This window comes from Cricetulus griseus, chromosome 5 (assembly GCF_003668045.3).
Source record: "Cricetulus griseus strain 17A/GY chromosome 5, alternate assembly CriGri-PICRH-1.0, whole genome shotgun sequence".
Classification (NCBI taxonomy): domain Eukaryota; kingdom Metazoa; phylum Chordata; class Mammalia; order Rodentia; family Cricetidae; genus Cricetulus; species Cricetulus griseus.
In genome coordinates, this window is record NC_048598.1 from 167,169,204 (window position 1) to 167,183,529 (window position 14,326).

The 14,326-nt window shown below is 38.7% G+C and overlaps 1 protein-coding gene across 17 annotated transcripts in view; it reads left to right on the forward strand.

Annotated features, from left to right (window-relative positions):
* Hdac9 (histone deacetylase 9) overlaps nt 1–14,326 on the forward strand; it is a 535,633-nt gene that overhangs the window by 336,107 nt on the left and 185,200 nt on the right. The window lies entirely within an intron of this gene.

Genomic DNA, 14,326 nt, shown 5'->3' on the forward strand with positions numbered 1-14,326 from the left:
CTCACTCAGGATGGTTTCTTCTAGTTCCATCCATTTGCCTTCAAATTCCAAGATTCCATTTTTTGTTTTGTTTTATTTTTTGACTTACTAGTACTCCATTGTGTAAATGTACCCATTTTCATTATCAATTCTTCAATTGAGGGGCATCTAGCTTGTTTCCAGGTTCTGGCTATTACAAATAATGCTGCTATGAACATAGTTGAACTGATGTCCCTGTTGTATGAATGTGCATCCTTTGGGTATATGCCTAAGAGTGGAATTGCTGGATCTTGTGGTAGACTTTTCCCATTTTTCAGAGAAACCTCCATACTGATTTCCAAAGTGACTGTAGGAATTGGCACTCCCATCAGCAGTGGAATAGTGTTTCACTTTCTCCACATCCTCTCCAGCATAAGCTATCATTGGTGTTCTTGATTTTAGCCATTCTGACAAGAGTACCATAGTATCTCAGAGTTGCTCTGATTTGCATTTCTCTGATGGCTAAGGATGTTGAGCACTTTTTATGTGTCTTTCAGCCATTTTAGATTCCTCTATTGAGAATTCTCTATTTAGTTCTGTATCCCACTTTTTAATTGAATTATTTGGTGAGCCAAGGATTACCAGACTACAATCCATACCTCCAGATATGCTAGGAAACAAGGAGGATGGTAAGAGAGACATACATGGTTCCATGGAGAAGGGGAAAGGGACAAAAGCTCCTGAAAGAAATGGGAGCATGGGGGGAGGGGAGGGAGGAGAAAGAGAAGGGGAGAAGGGGGGAGAAATATGAGGGATCAGGAAGATTGAGTCCAGACATGAATAGAGGAGAGCAAGAAAATAGACACATCAATAGAGGGACCCACTATAGTTTTAAAGAGAAATCTGGCACTAGTGAATTGTACAGAGATCCACAAGGATGACCCCAACTAGGAATCTAAGCAATAGTACAGAGGCTACCTTAAATGCCCTTCCCCTATAATGACAATGATAACTACCTTAAATGCCACCCTAGGGCCTTCATCTAGTAGCTGATAGAAGCAGAAGCAGAGATCCACAGCTAAGCACTGAGAGGAATTTCTGAAATCCAGCTGTAGAAAGGGAGAAGTGACAAAGGGGACAAGACTATGGTGGGAAACCCCACAGAAACAGCTGACCTGAGCAAGTGGGAACTCATGGACCCCGTCTGACAGCTGAGGAAACAACACAGGACCAAACCAGGACCCCTGAATGTGGGTGTCAGCTAGGAGGACTGGGCAGTCTATGGAGCCTCTGGCAGTGGAACCCGGATGTATCCCTAGTGCACGAATGAATTTCAGGAGCTCATTAACCATGGAGGGATACTCTCTTAGCCTAGGTACCAGGGTGGGGTGGGGTGGGGGGGTGGGGGGGTGGGGTGGGAGTGGGGGTGTGTGGCACCTAGGCCCTGCCCAGAATGACTTGACAGATTTTGATGATTTCCTCATGGAAGGCCTCACCCTCCCTGGGGAATGGATGGGGGATGGGATGGGGGTTAATGGAAGGCATGGAAGGATGGAAAGGAGAGGGAACTGGGATTGATATGTAAAATAAGATTGTTTCTAATTTAAATAAAATTTATATAAAAATTCAGTGCAATTAAGACATTGAAATGCATGGAAACAAACCAGTATTGCTGCTTAAAAAGAAATTTCTGATGACCTGTTAGACAAGTCTGTTTCCATAATAATCAAACAATTAAAATATGTATTATTGTAATTGGTTTTCTTATACTGTTCCCTTAAAGACAATTCTCCATGCAGATTCTTCTGTCTAGCCTAAAGACTGCAAGAAGGCTGGGCTTGGGTGGTGCTGGAGGAGGCTATTACCTGATTGCAGACACAGATTCACAACACAGTTGGATCACAAATTAAGCTTCTAAACTTAGGTGATGAATCTCCACCATGAATTATTGAAAGCAGTCTGGGGCTTGCTCTCTCCTTTCCTCACTTATCAGATCACTGAGAGTTCTTTTTTTTTTTTTCTTTTTTTTTTATTAGTTCAAGTTAGGGAACAAGCTTGTTTCACATGTAAGTCCCTTCTCTCTCTCCTTCCCCTCACCCCCATCCCTCCTCCCCCACCCCTAACCTACTCCCATCCTATCCACCCACCACTCCCCAGGTAGGGCCCTCAACAGGGGCTCTGCAAAGTCCGCCAAATCTTCCTGTGCTGGGCCTGGGCCCTTCCCCATGTGTCCAGGGCCAGAGTGTATCCCTTCACGTGGGATGGGCTCTCAAAGTCCCTTCTTACACCAGGGAAAAATACTAATCCACTACCTACTAACAAGGCTTCCTGAGGTGCAGAGGCCTCCTAATTGACATCCATGTTCAGGGGTCTGGATCAGTCTTGTACTGGCCTCCCAGACTGCATTTGGGGTCGATGTGCTCTCCCTTGTTCAGGGCAACTGTTTCTGTGGGTTTCTCCAACCTGGTACAGACCCCTTCGATCTTCATTCCTCCCTCTCTTCAACTAAATTCCAGATTTCAGCTCAGTGTATAACTGTGGTTGTCTGTCTCTGCTTCCATCAGTCACTGGGTGAAGGGCTCTAGGATGGCATAAAGAGTAGTCATCAATCTCATTTTAGGGGAAGGGCTTTTAGGTTATCCTCTCCACCATGGCCTGGATTGTCAGATCGTGTCATACTTGTAGGTCTCTGGAGATCTCCCTAGTTCTAGATCTCTTCTCAGACCTATAATGGCTCCCTCTAATATAGTATCTCTCATCCTGCTCTCTTCACTCCTTTAGAAGTGTGTTCTGACTGTTGCAAAGCCTTTCTCCCATCATCAGTTCGTGTCAGTGTGGCAGCATCTGGAACCATACAACATGGGTAAATAAAAGTGCAGGGTATTATGTTTTCTAAAATGAGCAGATTTTCTACCTATGGGGGAGATTAAACCTACTAATGAAATACAAGGAACTGTTCCATATATCCTTAGGATAAAAGTATTATAACACCAAGTGAATGAATCTCACACTCTCCCATGTTGCTATTTGTTATTAGAGTTGAATCACAACATGTTTGGTGCAGCTGGCTTCATTCTACTGCATTAAACTACTTGCTGTGTTTGTTCAAATTTAGGCTTTCAGTTTATAAATATTTACCATTTCATTCCTGAGATTTGTGAGGGAAGATTTGACAAAATGAGTTCATGAACAGTATTACACTAAATTTAAGATTTGATTGCTAGCTGGACATAGTGTTGCACACCTTTAACCCCAACACTTGGGAGACAGAGGCAGCCTGATTTACAGAGTGATTCCAGGAAAGCCAGAGCTACATAGTGACAGCCTATCTTGAAAACCCCCAAAACACCAACAGCAAAAGATTTGGTTGCTGTATTTCACATGTGGTGTTCTCCACATGTTTTCCCTTTCTGTGTCTATGAAACCAGAGCAACAATCTCTTGTATACTTACCTAAGTAGGATGGGTAACAGGCCTTTGTCTGCAAAAAAATATAATTTTCAAAGCTATATTTCAGATTCTAATTTGAATATATAGTAACATACCATTCAGGACTGTTTTTCAGAGTTAAAAATTTGTCCTAATAAAGGCTAATAAGGAGAGACAGACTAACAGAAATAGAGGCCTTGAGGTCCAACCAATTTCAGATTCATCAACATTCAGGAAGTACAAACTGTTTTGTCTCTCCTTGGGTGTGCTGCGAGATTACAGCACCTGTTGAGTTGGAACAAGTGCTCACACCAAGTCTACTAGGAAACACAGACTGCCCTTCTCAGAATTCCTATCACATGCTCACAGAATCTCAGGTTCTCACTGGTTTACATGTCCATATTTCAACCTCTTCTAATGAATAAGAAGACAATATAGTGCTCGCTTCAGCCCCTGGAAGCTGTGTCTAACACTGAGTGTGCTTAGCATTTTTCTTGTAAGTCTCTACTGCCCTAGTCCTTCATTTAGGATGAAATAGAGTTGTTAGAGTTGAAAGGAAACTTGCTTTGCAATAAACATATCATCTAAGAAGCAGAATTATGAATATGCCAATCTTAGACTTTTAATGAAGTGTTTCTTTCTGGTTAATTCTTGCCTGTCTCTGTGTGGATGACCTATCAGATTCACAGATTAGTTGTTTTCTGCATATGGACATTAGTAGTGTTATAATTATATGTTACAAATCTGCTCTAATTAATTTTCTTTCATATCTACTGAATTTGACATCTCTGTTGAGACATTAGAGTGCTTTTAAAAATTTAGTTTGAATAGAGCTCATTTTTTAATTGATCAAAGTAATTGCTAAGTGGGCTTCATTGTATTTGAAATCAGATTTCAGGTGGGAAGCACTACAAAATAGTGTTATCTTGCAATTGAATAGGTTTTATCTGCCATCTGGAATATAACTGTCTACCCTTGGACGCCATCTTGAGTGTGTATCTTAACTGATCACGTTTGTATTCAAATGTGCATCCTGCTACTGATAAATTTGCTAGCTACGTTCCTCTCGTTGCATAGGATTCTCTTTAAAAAATCAGGACTGAACCACGCTTGTGACATTTGCTGCCTCATCATCAAAGAGTAGGTGCCATTGTGCAGATGACTCTGGCAATTTGCCCCAGTGAAGTACTGTGTTCTCCAAAGAGGCAGTCACCCTGACGTTGTCTGTGCGCTTGTAATTAAAACGTGAGCATTTGACCACAATTCCTGGGCTAAAAGTGAAGTAATAAACATAACAAAATGAAAACCTAAAGGAGGCACAATCATCTATAAAGAGCAAAGAACTCATTTCGGCTTGGTAACTTGGATGAGCATATGTGAAGTATGCCTAATATTTATGGAAGAAAATGGTTACTAGGAAACTGTGAAAAAGCACCCTAATTATGTGACCTTCAAGATATACCAATAAATATAGAATTCAGATCATTCTGTGTTGAAACTAGAACTAACTAAGCCAGGTTTATTCTTAGTATCCTTGCAGTTTTGTTCCTGAAGGAAGTAAGGCATACTATCCTTTTAGGGTTGGATTCTGACTTATGAAGTTTGGATTTGCTTTGAAGTTCATAGCTGGAATTACTGTATTTGGTGACTGAGGTTTTTGGTTTTCCTATTGCAGTCATCTTCATCATAGCTAAAGGTCACAGAACACCTCTGTATAAAAACATTCTTTGTTTTACAGCTAGCCATGACATTAAATTAATATGCTGAGCTCATGACCTCCGCCACAGCAGTGACAAAAACAGATCTGAAGGTGGTAGCTCTGCTGTCAGTTCTGCTGTCACAGAGGATGTTTTTTGTTTTTTTTTTTTTTGTTTGTTTGTTTTTTTTTTGTTTTTTTTTTTTATCCTGAATTTTCTACTTCAAGAATCCCATGCAGACCCTTACGTCATGATGGGTACTCCCCTGTGGCCACTGTAGTCTCTAGCAGAACCGGATCTCTATTTCTTTGGTGTCTTTGGCATTGTACTGAATTGGAGTAGCCTGCCTCTTTATCCTAGCTACTCGGCAGCGCTGTGGTTTCAGGCATGCTTGACTTTGCTTTGCCATGGGAAACAGACAAATAGGTAGTTGTGAATGCTGTCTAGAATGGAAGCTGGATCACCAAGCATGTAATCCCTGGGATGACAGACATCGATGTATCCTTGGGTCCCTGTAGCTCTCTCTCTGCTCTTATTCTCTAAAGTCAGCTCCCTATATTTCTTCTTCCTTTTAGCCCAAATTCCCTGAAACATGCTCCCTATTATATTTTACTAACTAAGATGGTGAAAATTAACCCTTTTCTTTCTTGACATATTATATTTTAAAAGATATAGTAATTGAAATAGCAAAAAGTGCAAAATTATGTTACAATAAAAAGAAAGAAAAAACTTACCTGTGAAAATGCATAAATGAATAAAACAGAATATTTGTAGTGCAAATGCTCCAATGGGCTGTTTTTCCACTACTATTTCTGTGGGAGCCTTTTTCTTGGGAAGGCCATTTGTGAGTAGATAGGAAAGGCTCATTTACTGACTATAATTAACTAATGGCACCTGGAGAAAACAGCTCTCTGCCTCCAATGTTTGTTCCTTGCCAGGGGCTCAGGATGATGATTTCATTTTGCCAGTAGTCAAATTACAATTTAGCATTTGTGAATATAAAGATGAAGGATCCAGCTAAAGCCCCGTACAGGTCTCTGAGGGTGATGTGCCCTAAAACAAAAGAAAATTGCCTTTTTGTTTTCTAGCAGGCTGTCAGTCCTCATGTGGGACAAGGGACTGCACTTGGCCATTTCCTCTTTGAGCATCTTTTAAGCCTGGTTTTCACGTTGCTATAGAGAAAGGGATGTAAAGTAATTTGGGAAGTCAGGTTGCATTTGCTTCTATTGGTCACACTTGTACAAAAACTCAGTGTGAGATACTAGGCCATCAGACTCATCTGAGTTTTTGCCTTGGTTTAACCCTTACGGAACTGTAAATGAAACTAGTTCTATGGTAGTGGATGAATTTGGTCTTAGGGTAGGATAAAGAATTCTTTGTTCAATTGGGTAAAATATTGCAGAATAATGGCCTATACCAGCTGCATTGAATGGATTCACAGAATTCTGTATTTAATAACTTTTCACATCAGTTGTGCAATATCCAATAAGGACGTTTTGTTTTAGACTCCAAATAGAAAGTATTGGGAAGGAAAGATTAATAATGTTTCCCTTTAAGGTAAGTTGAATAGAAAAAATTATAAAAACAAAGAAATGTTCTGTGACTACCATTTGTGAATATGTCTGTTTCATAGAGTGGGAAAAATAACCAGTAGTTCTGAGGGAAGAGGGCAAATGAAGAAAACAAAAAATGAAGTTAAATTCTTTCTATGGAGAAGTATTTAGTGTGGGAAGAATTACAAAGTCAAATTAAATGTAGCAAAAACCCTTTGTGAACATGTGTATATATACACATACATATACTTACTTCAGTTGCTCATGAACTTAGCAATCAGAAAAATTTGGACCCTAGCATATTTTTCCAACTTCTGGAAACTGAAACTAAATTGAATTTTAGGATATATAGCCAGATATTTGACTTAAATTGATCCAAATGTGAAGTTATAAAATTTATGAAATTAACATAGAACTGTTATGAGTGCTGAAGTGGGTGTTAGGAGTATTAGTTTAATTAAGGTGAAAAATGGGAATTTTGAAGAAAATGCTTTCTACAAAATTAAAGAATTTTCAGATATTATTCATAATTTTTTAAATTGAGGAAATTATTTAAAGATTTTGCTTAAATACAGGTTTTACCAATATGTCTATAAATTGTAAACTAGTGTCAAACTAGTGTCTGTACTTGATTTTCCTTTTTTATTTAATTTAGAAACTACTTTATTTTACATATCAATCCCAGTTCCCTCCCCCTCCCATCCAAACGCCCATGAGGCCTTCCATGGGGATCATCGATATCTGTCAAATTCCCATTTGGGGGAGGGCCTAGGCCTTCCCCCGTGTATCTATACTTGATGTTTTTCTGCAACAACATCATGATATTCCTTTTCTGCTAATTGGATTCTTGTATTTTATTATATAAAACCAACATCTAACTTGCCATTAAACAAAGCACCTGCTTTTAAAAATTCATCCTATTTTGCCTGGCAAATTTGTACTGACTTCAATGCTTTGCTGGGAGTTGTATTGTCTACCTGTGTCTGCAGAGCACATCATTCTCATAGGCACTAAATTAGTAAGTTATTTATTTTTTAACGTATTTCCTTTTGTAATTATGTGCATGTATGTTGTCTGTTCATATGTGTGCAGGCAGAGGCTGGAGGTATCAGATCCCCTGGATCTGGATTTACAGGCCATTTCCAGCCTTTTAGTGTGGATCTTGGGTACTGAACTCAGGTCCTCTCCAAGAGCAGTAAGGGCAGTATGGACTTTTAACCACTGAATCATCACGTCAACTCCTGAAATGAGTAATTTAGTGCTGTGGAATTTCTTTGCTTAACCTGAATTTGAAGTGTGTAGTGTTAACATTTTTAAGGAATGGGCTTGACATAACAGATTTGTGGTAAATTGTACAAGCAAGATATAACCACACAGGTTGGTGGCTTATGTGTGTTTAACCTTGGAAGTAATGCTGAGAGCAATCCCATTTTGGGAGTTGTCTCTCAGTATTTTGTCTGATAAATTAGTTATGAACCATTTTAGTCATTATGTTCCTTTTTACCTCTAGGCTTCCTGTTTTCATCTGTTGTGGATATAACTTTATATATTACTCACATGTAGGTTCACAATATTATTTTCTTGATGAATAATAATTTTAGATTCAGAACCATTTTTCCTTTTGATCCACTAAAAGTCATACAGTTAACTTATGCATGAACTTGCTTCTTTTTTGATTCATACCTTTCTTCTTTGGGAAAGTCCCTGCAATCTCTGAAGTTATTACCATAAAGTTATTATGCATTTCATTCTGCATATTTATAAAAAAGATTTGTTTGACTTTATTGGAGTATATTGTGTGGGTTATGCCCCTGCAGCCTTGGGTATGTGATGGGATACCCTGGAGGTTAGGTACCTGTGACCTATCCAACAAACACCAACGCTGGAAAATGATGGGCCTCTGCAAGAGCTCGAGCACTGTTAAGTGTGGAGCTTTGCTCCCACCCCCATTTTGTCCATTTTTACACCACTTGCCATACCCATTTTATCATCGGCCTTTCACTCCGAGGTGTGTTTGTTGCATTGTGCATGGTGCTGTTTATAATTCTAGCCTGTTGTTTTTCACTGCTGCATGGTAACCCATCCATGACCATGTCAATGGTTCACTTTATGAGAGAGCCTTATCAACACTACATGAGAGACATAGCCTCTTCAAATCCTCAGTCCTTCCTCAGCCCAGTCTTTTTAAGTTTAACCAACTAATATGTGTATCATCTTGATTTTAATTGAAGATTTCCTTTAAAGTTCTATAACTGGAAGTAATGTGAAGTGCCCTTCCTACTTCCTGTTTTGTTTCTTACATTTGTTAGTTATGGCCTATGTTCACAGAGAGTCTTCATATTAAGCAGGAAATTCTGCCCTTCTCTCTCCCTTCCCTCTTCTATTTCCAAGAAGCACATGGTGGGTGTTACATCCCCTTGTCAGTTTGGGTATACTTTACTCATGACATGAACTGGGCCATGGGGAAGCTTGTTTGTGAAGAATTCAAGCTTATTGGTTGTAGGGCTAAAAGGATTGTCTATTTGTGTGTCAGTATTGGCTTTTCTAGGAAATTCTCTCTTTTATTTAAAATTTTCATTTTTCCTTTTAAACAGAAAACACTATTTTCTTACATATCCATTTGGTTTTGCTGATCAGCTTTGTTGTGAATTTAAATTTTCCGATTAGGTTTTTGTATTTGTTTATTTTTTTACTTGTTTAAATAATTCCCTTAGTTTGACTTGTAGTTCTCCGGCTTTTCTGTATGACTGATTGCTGGTTGATTTTCACTATCTGTGCATTAAAAACTTGTATTTTTCATCTTAGTCTGTTAACCTTCTCTCAAGTAACCCTCTTTCAAACTTGTAGTATTTAATCCACTTACCTGAACTATAACCATGTTTATGTTTGGTTTTCAAACTACCATTATATTTTTCTTTTAATGAAATACTGGCACATGGAAGAAATCAATATTTATGAAAAAATCAATGTGTGTGTGTGTGTGTGTGTGTGTGTGTGTGTGTGTGTGTGTGTGTATGTGTGTGTGTATGTGTGTATGAATTGAACCCAGAAAAATGAGAAAATAGCATGGTTACTCTTTAGTATTGAGTGGTTTCTATTGCCTTTAATTTCTTAACAGCTCGTCCTTTTCTATGTTCTTTGTACATTCAGATCACTGTATAGAATTCAACCAGGTAATATAAAAATAAATTTATGACAATAATAGCTCTGTGTTTTTTTAGACCTGTCTTTAAAAAGATGAAACCGTTGTTACCTTGGTGTCTGTTTCATCCCAGAGTTTACTTATGTTCGTAGTCATCTTTCCATTCCATCATGTGGTATCATCTGCTTCTCTACATGAAGTCAGACCCAAGCATAGCTGTAACTGCCTCCAAGCTTCACTCGTCTTCAGTGGTCCCTGTGACTGAGTCAGACTCTATGGGAATGGACTGTTTACTGCTTGAAGCTCACATACCAGCTTGTGGTGTTTTTCTTCGTATGGGTATGAGTGGCAAGAGAAACATTAGAAGTTCATTTGTAACATTTTTGCCCCTTCCTATCTAGGACACAACAGTGCATCTTCTTGCTCAAATTTGGCAATTTCTCGGTGTTATTCAGTATCAAACACCAATCTCATCAATCAAAGAGTAGCATTAAATGGCATATTTATGTATGCCATTTCTGGGAAACACAGAAATATGTGTTATTTTTGGAAACAGTGGGTTGACCTCATATTAACAAATGGAAAAAAAGGAGTACATCTTTAACATGTAACTGAAGCTTAAAAGAGCTAGAGAAAGTATGTAGGTGTTCAGTAGTAACAACTCACACAGCCAATGTCTTTTGTGAATGAGAGCAATTCACAAGTTCCCAAAAATAAGACCTCAAGTAAGAACATACTTAAAACTTCTCTCTCATTCAATGTATCAGCATTCTGTGTTCCTACTAAGTAGTGGGTAGGCTCTTGGTTGCTGTGACTGTACAGATGAATGCTTTATAATTTCTATGTCTAGTTCAGTTTAGTGGGTGGAACTCAGGTTTTAAAGGTAAATCCTTCTTACTCTTAATTATAGAATTTATGGCCTTCAGATAATATCAAAATCTTATGAGACTAAAATCACATCGGTAAGCATATGTCTTCTTGTATTTAGTAATCGTGTACAAAGATGAATATAAAGATGAATGTCAGGCTGGAACCCCTACAGCTTCTGAAATAATACATGTCTTTACATTTAAGAAGGGAAGGGGTCTGTTTATTTTAAACTACTATCATTTACAGTGGTAATCTCAGTTTTGCTTATATGTATTTGTCTATGTTTAGCCAATTGTGGAATTTTTATTTTCTAAATATTGAATAAAACTCTTCTATCTTAAATCACTAAAATGCAAAGGCAAAGAAAACTTTCACAATAGGCATGAGCCAGCTTGCACTAAAATCAATTAAAGCAGACTTTGACCAAATTTTACATAAATTGCCAGAGTAAATATTTGTGTGTATGAGGCCATATGGTCTCTGTCACAGTGATTCAACTCTCTGTTAGCAGAGTACAGCTATACACAAAATGTAAACAATGGGTGTGACTGCATTCCCATTACATTTTATATAGAAACTTAGACAGGGGATTGAATTTGCCACAGTATGCCCAAATTCTGACTTATTACATTCACTGAAACTGTAAAGCCACTTCTGTTCCTTCCCAGTCAGATCTAGAGGTCAGTTTTTGCATCCGCATACATAAAACTATCACCCCACTCCACCTCCCGTTACTCATGCTAGGGCTGGAGGGCTCCTGTATCTTTTATCTGCAGGGAAGAATTTCACATGTACTATCCTGAGGGCCTCTGCCTGGCTTGAGTTCTTACTTTGAAGTGTGTGATGATACACTTATCAGACAGAGCATCTATTCAAACAGCTGCCAGAGAAAAGATGAATGGAACATTCCTCTTGAGTTATAGTTGAAAATGAAAACTCGAAGAGAGCAAGGATATTGATACATATCTAGCAGCAAGGACCATGTCTGAACACGGCAGTGATTTGGGGAAGTATTCTATAATAAATAAAAGCACGTTCACATATTCTCACTCAGCAAACTATGATGCTCTAACTCTAAATGCCCTGATTATCCCTGTATTTGATCGTCAGACCACCAAATATTAGATACAGCCTATCAGCCACCCCCACCATTTCTGACATCTTCTCTTTAGCTTTTCATCCAATATTCCAGTGCTTGAGTCATTTGGGGTTTTTGAGCCTTGCTGTTTTGGGGTTGTTATACCCTTTTTGGATTCAAGGCAAAATTTACTATGTGTTGATGATTATATTGCTAAGGATTTCTGGGCTATTATCATCAAAAATCAAGATATCTGTCTTAATGTGTGTCAGTAAAATACTTTAGAGGTCATATTAGCTTCAGAAGCCTTGACCATCTCTCTAGGTCACACACACCTCCTCACACACATGTCTCCATACAAACCTGTGCAGTATGCCAGGTTAATTACTCAAAAGGGATTGTCATTGACAACTAAGAACAGGTGAAGGATTTCATCATGTGGTCATGCTTGTGGGAAGGAAATCTGTAGCTCTCACCTTCCTGGGAAGACTTGGCCAATTTAGCCATGCTAACTTAGGGAATTAATGACTCTGGGATGATGGCTTATGTACTAGTTTTCCAAAACCCTTTTACATATTTACAACTCTACCATTAATATCAACTAGACTTGTGAGCCCAGGAGATCCATGTCAGCACCTCTTCATAGCAAATTCTGGGAATGTCTCTGTTCTGCATTCATTGCAGACCTTTTCTAAACCTGATGTGTCCATTTGGAACCCTGCCTTAGCTGGAAGACTTTATTTGAAGCATATTTTCCCTTAGTTTATATTTATATGTAATATCTTTCTTTTCCTGCTTCCAAGATCCAATCATCGTTTTCAAGCTTCAAATCCAATCCAACGGTAAGGAGAATGTTTACACTATTTCCTCTAACTAACTCACCTCAGGGTTAGACCTTGATTAGCTGCCAGCAGAATACACACTGCCAAGCATGGCACTGGGCCTGCTCCTCAGGGTCGGGGCACTTAGAAAGAGAGTATGAGTTCTTTGCCCATTTATTGCCCCATCCCTCATAACCAAGGCCCTGGAAATCTCTGCTTTTTCCATGTTGTATGGCTGATCCTAACTTGTTATAATCCCTTGCATCTCCCACTCACCCACAGTTGTCTCTAATGCAGTCCGTTGGCCTGCTTTCTTGTAGCAGATGCCAAATGGGAAGGGGTTTGCTTTCTATGAATGAACATTCTCATTTTAGGAGGCTGAATCCATCACACCTTTCAGATTTTGAGTAATTCTTTCAACACTTCCCTTTCTGAATGACCCTTACCTCCTAAGTCACTGTATCCCATCAGCCAGTTTTTGCTGTTGCCCTGATTGCTTTCTAGGGTCTCCCTAGTGTTGAGGAATATTATTATGTAAATATGTGTTGCATTTGTTTCACCTTGCCTGCCTAAGGTGCATGATTGGTCTGATATAAAGCTGATCAGCCAATAGCTAAGCGGTAGAGGGATAGGTGGTGTTGGCTGGCAGAGAGAATAAATAGGAGGAGAAATCTAAGCTGTGGTGGGGGAGGAGGAAGGAGAGCGAGATGCCGGGTACCAGCCTGCTAGCCATGAAGGAAGCAGGAAAGTAGAACATGCAGAATGAAAGAAAGGTAAAAAAAAAAAAAAAGCTTAGAGACAAAACATAGATGAAGAGAAATGGATTAATTTGGTTTAAAAAGCTATCCAGAAGCAAGCCTAAACTAAGGCCAAGCATTCATAACTAATAATTCTGTGTCGCGATTTGGGTTCTGGCAGTGAGAAAACCTGCTACAAGTTATACATTGTAACTTCCATTATAATGCAGGATGATGCATGAGAGCAGCCATCTTGACTCTGCTTTGTCCCATGTATAGAACTGTGTGCTAGGTGCTCAGACATAGAAATGAGTAAGTTAAATCTACTTGGCAGTCTCCTAACCATCTTTGATTCACAGCATATATAGACTTCTTAGGACCTTCTATCCAAGGTTATAAGGTACATAGTTAAATTATAGGCATTTAGACTGTGATCCTCCCTCTTAGGGCTATTTCATTGTTTTTTTTTTTTTTTTTAAGTTTAACGTCATTATCTTTTGATTCCAGGAATTCTTTTATTTCCTCCACTGAGGAGGTGAGATGGTGTGTTAAATATGTAGCCCTGGCTGGCTTGGAACTCACAGTATAGCCTAGGCTGACCACAAACTCACTGAGGTCTGCCTGCCTCTGCCTGATGCTTCACAACACACAACCTTCTTCATTTCTTCAAGGACCCATTCATCATTCAATACTGTCTCATTTAATGAGTTTGTATATGTTCTATCATTTCTCTTGTGGTTGATTTATACTTTTATTTCTATTGTTACTCTATGATATAAGGAATTATTTCAATTTTCTATTTTTGCTAAGATTAGCCTTGCATCTTAACATATAATCTATTTCTTAATAAGTTCTAGGGACTAATGAGAAGAATGTGTCAACTGTAATTTTGGGAAGGAATATTTTGCTAGGTCCATTTGGTCTATGATGCTATGTAATCTAGAAAGAAGAATGTTTAGCAGTCAGTACCTTTGCCCCTGTAGGAAGCTAAGATAAGTGGTGCATTTGCTGATTCTCAGAAACAAATACAGATGGGATCTCT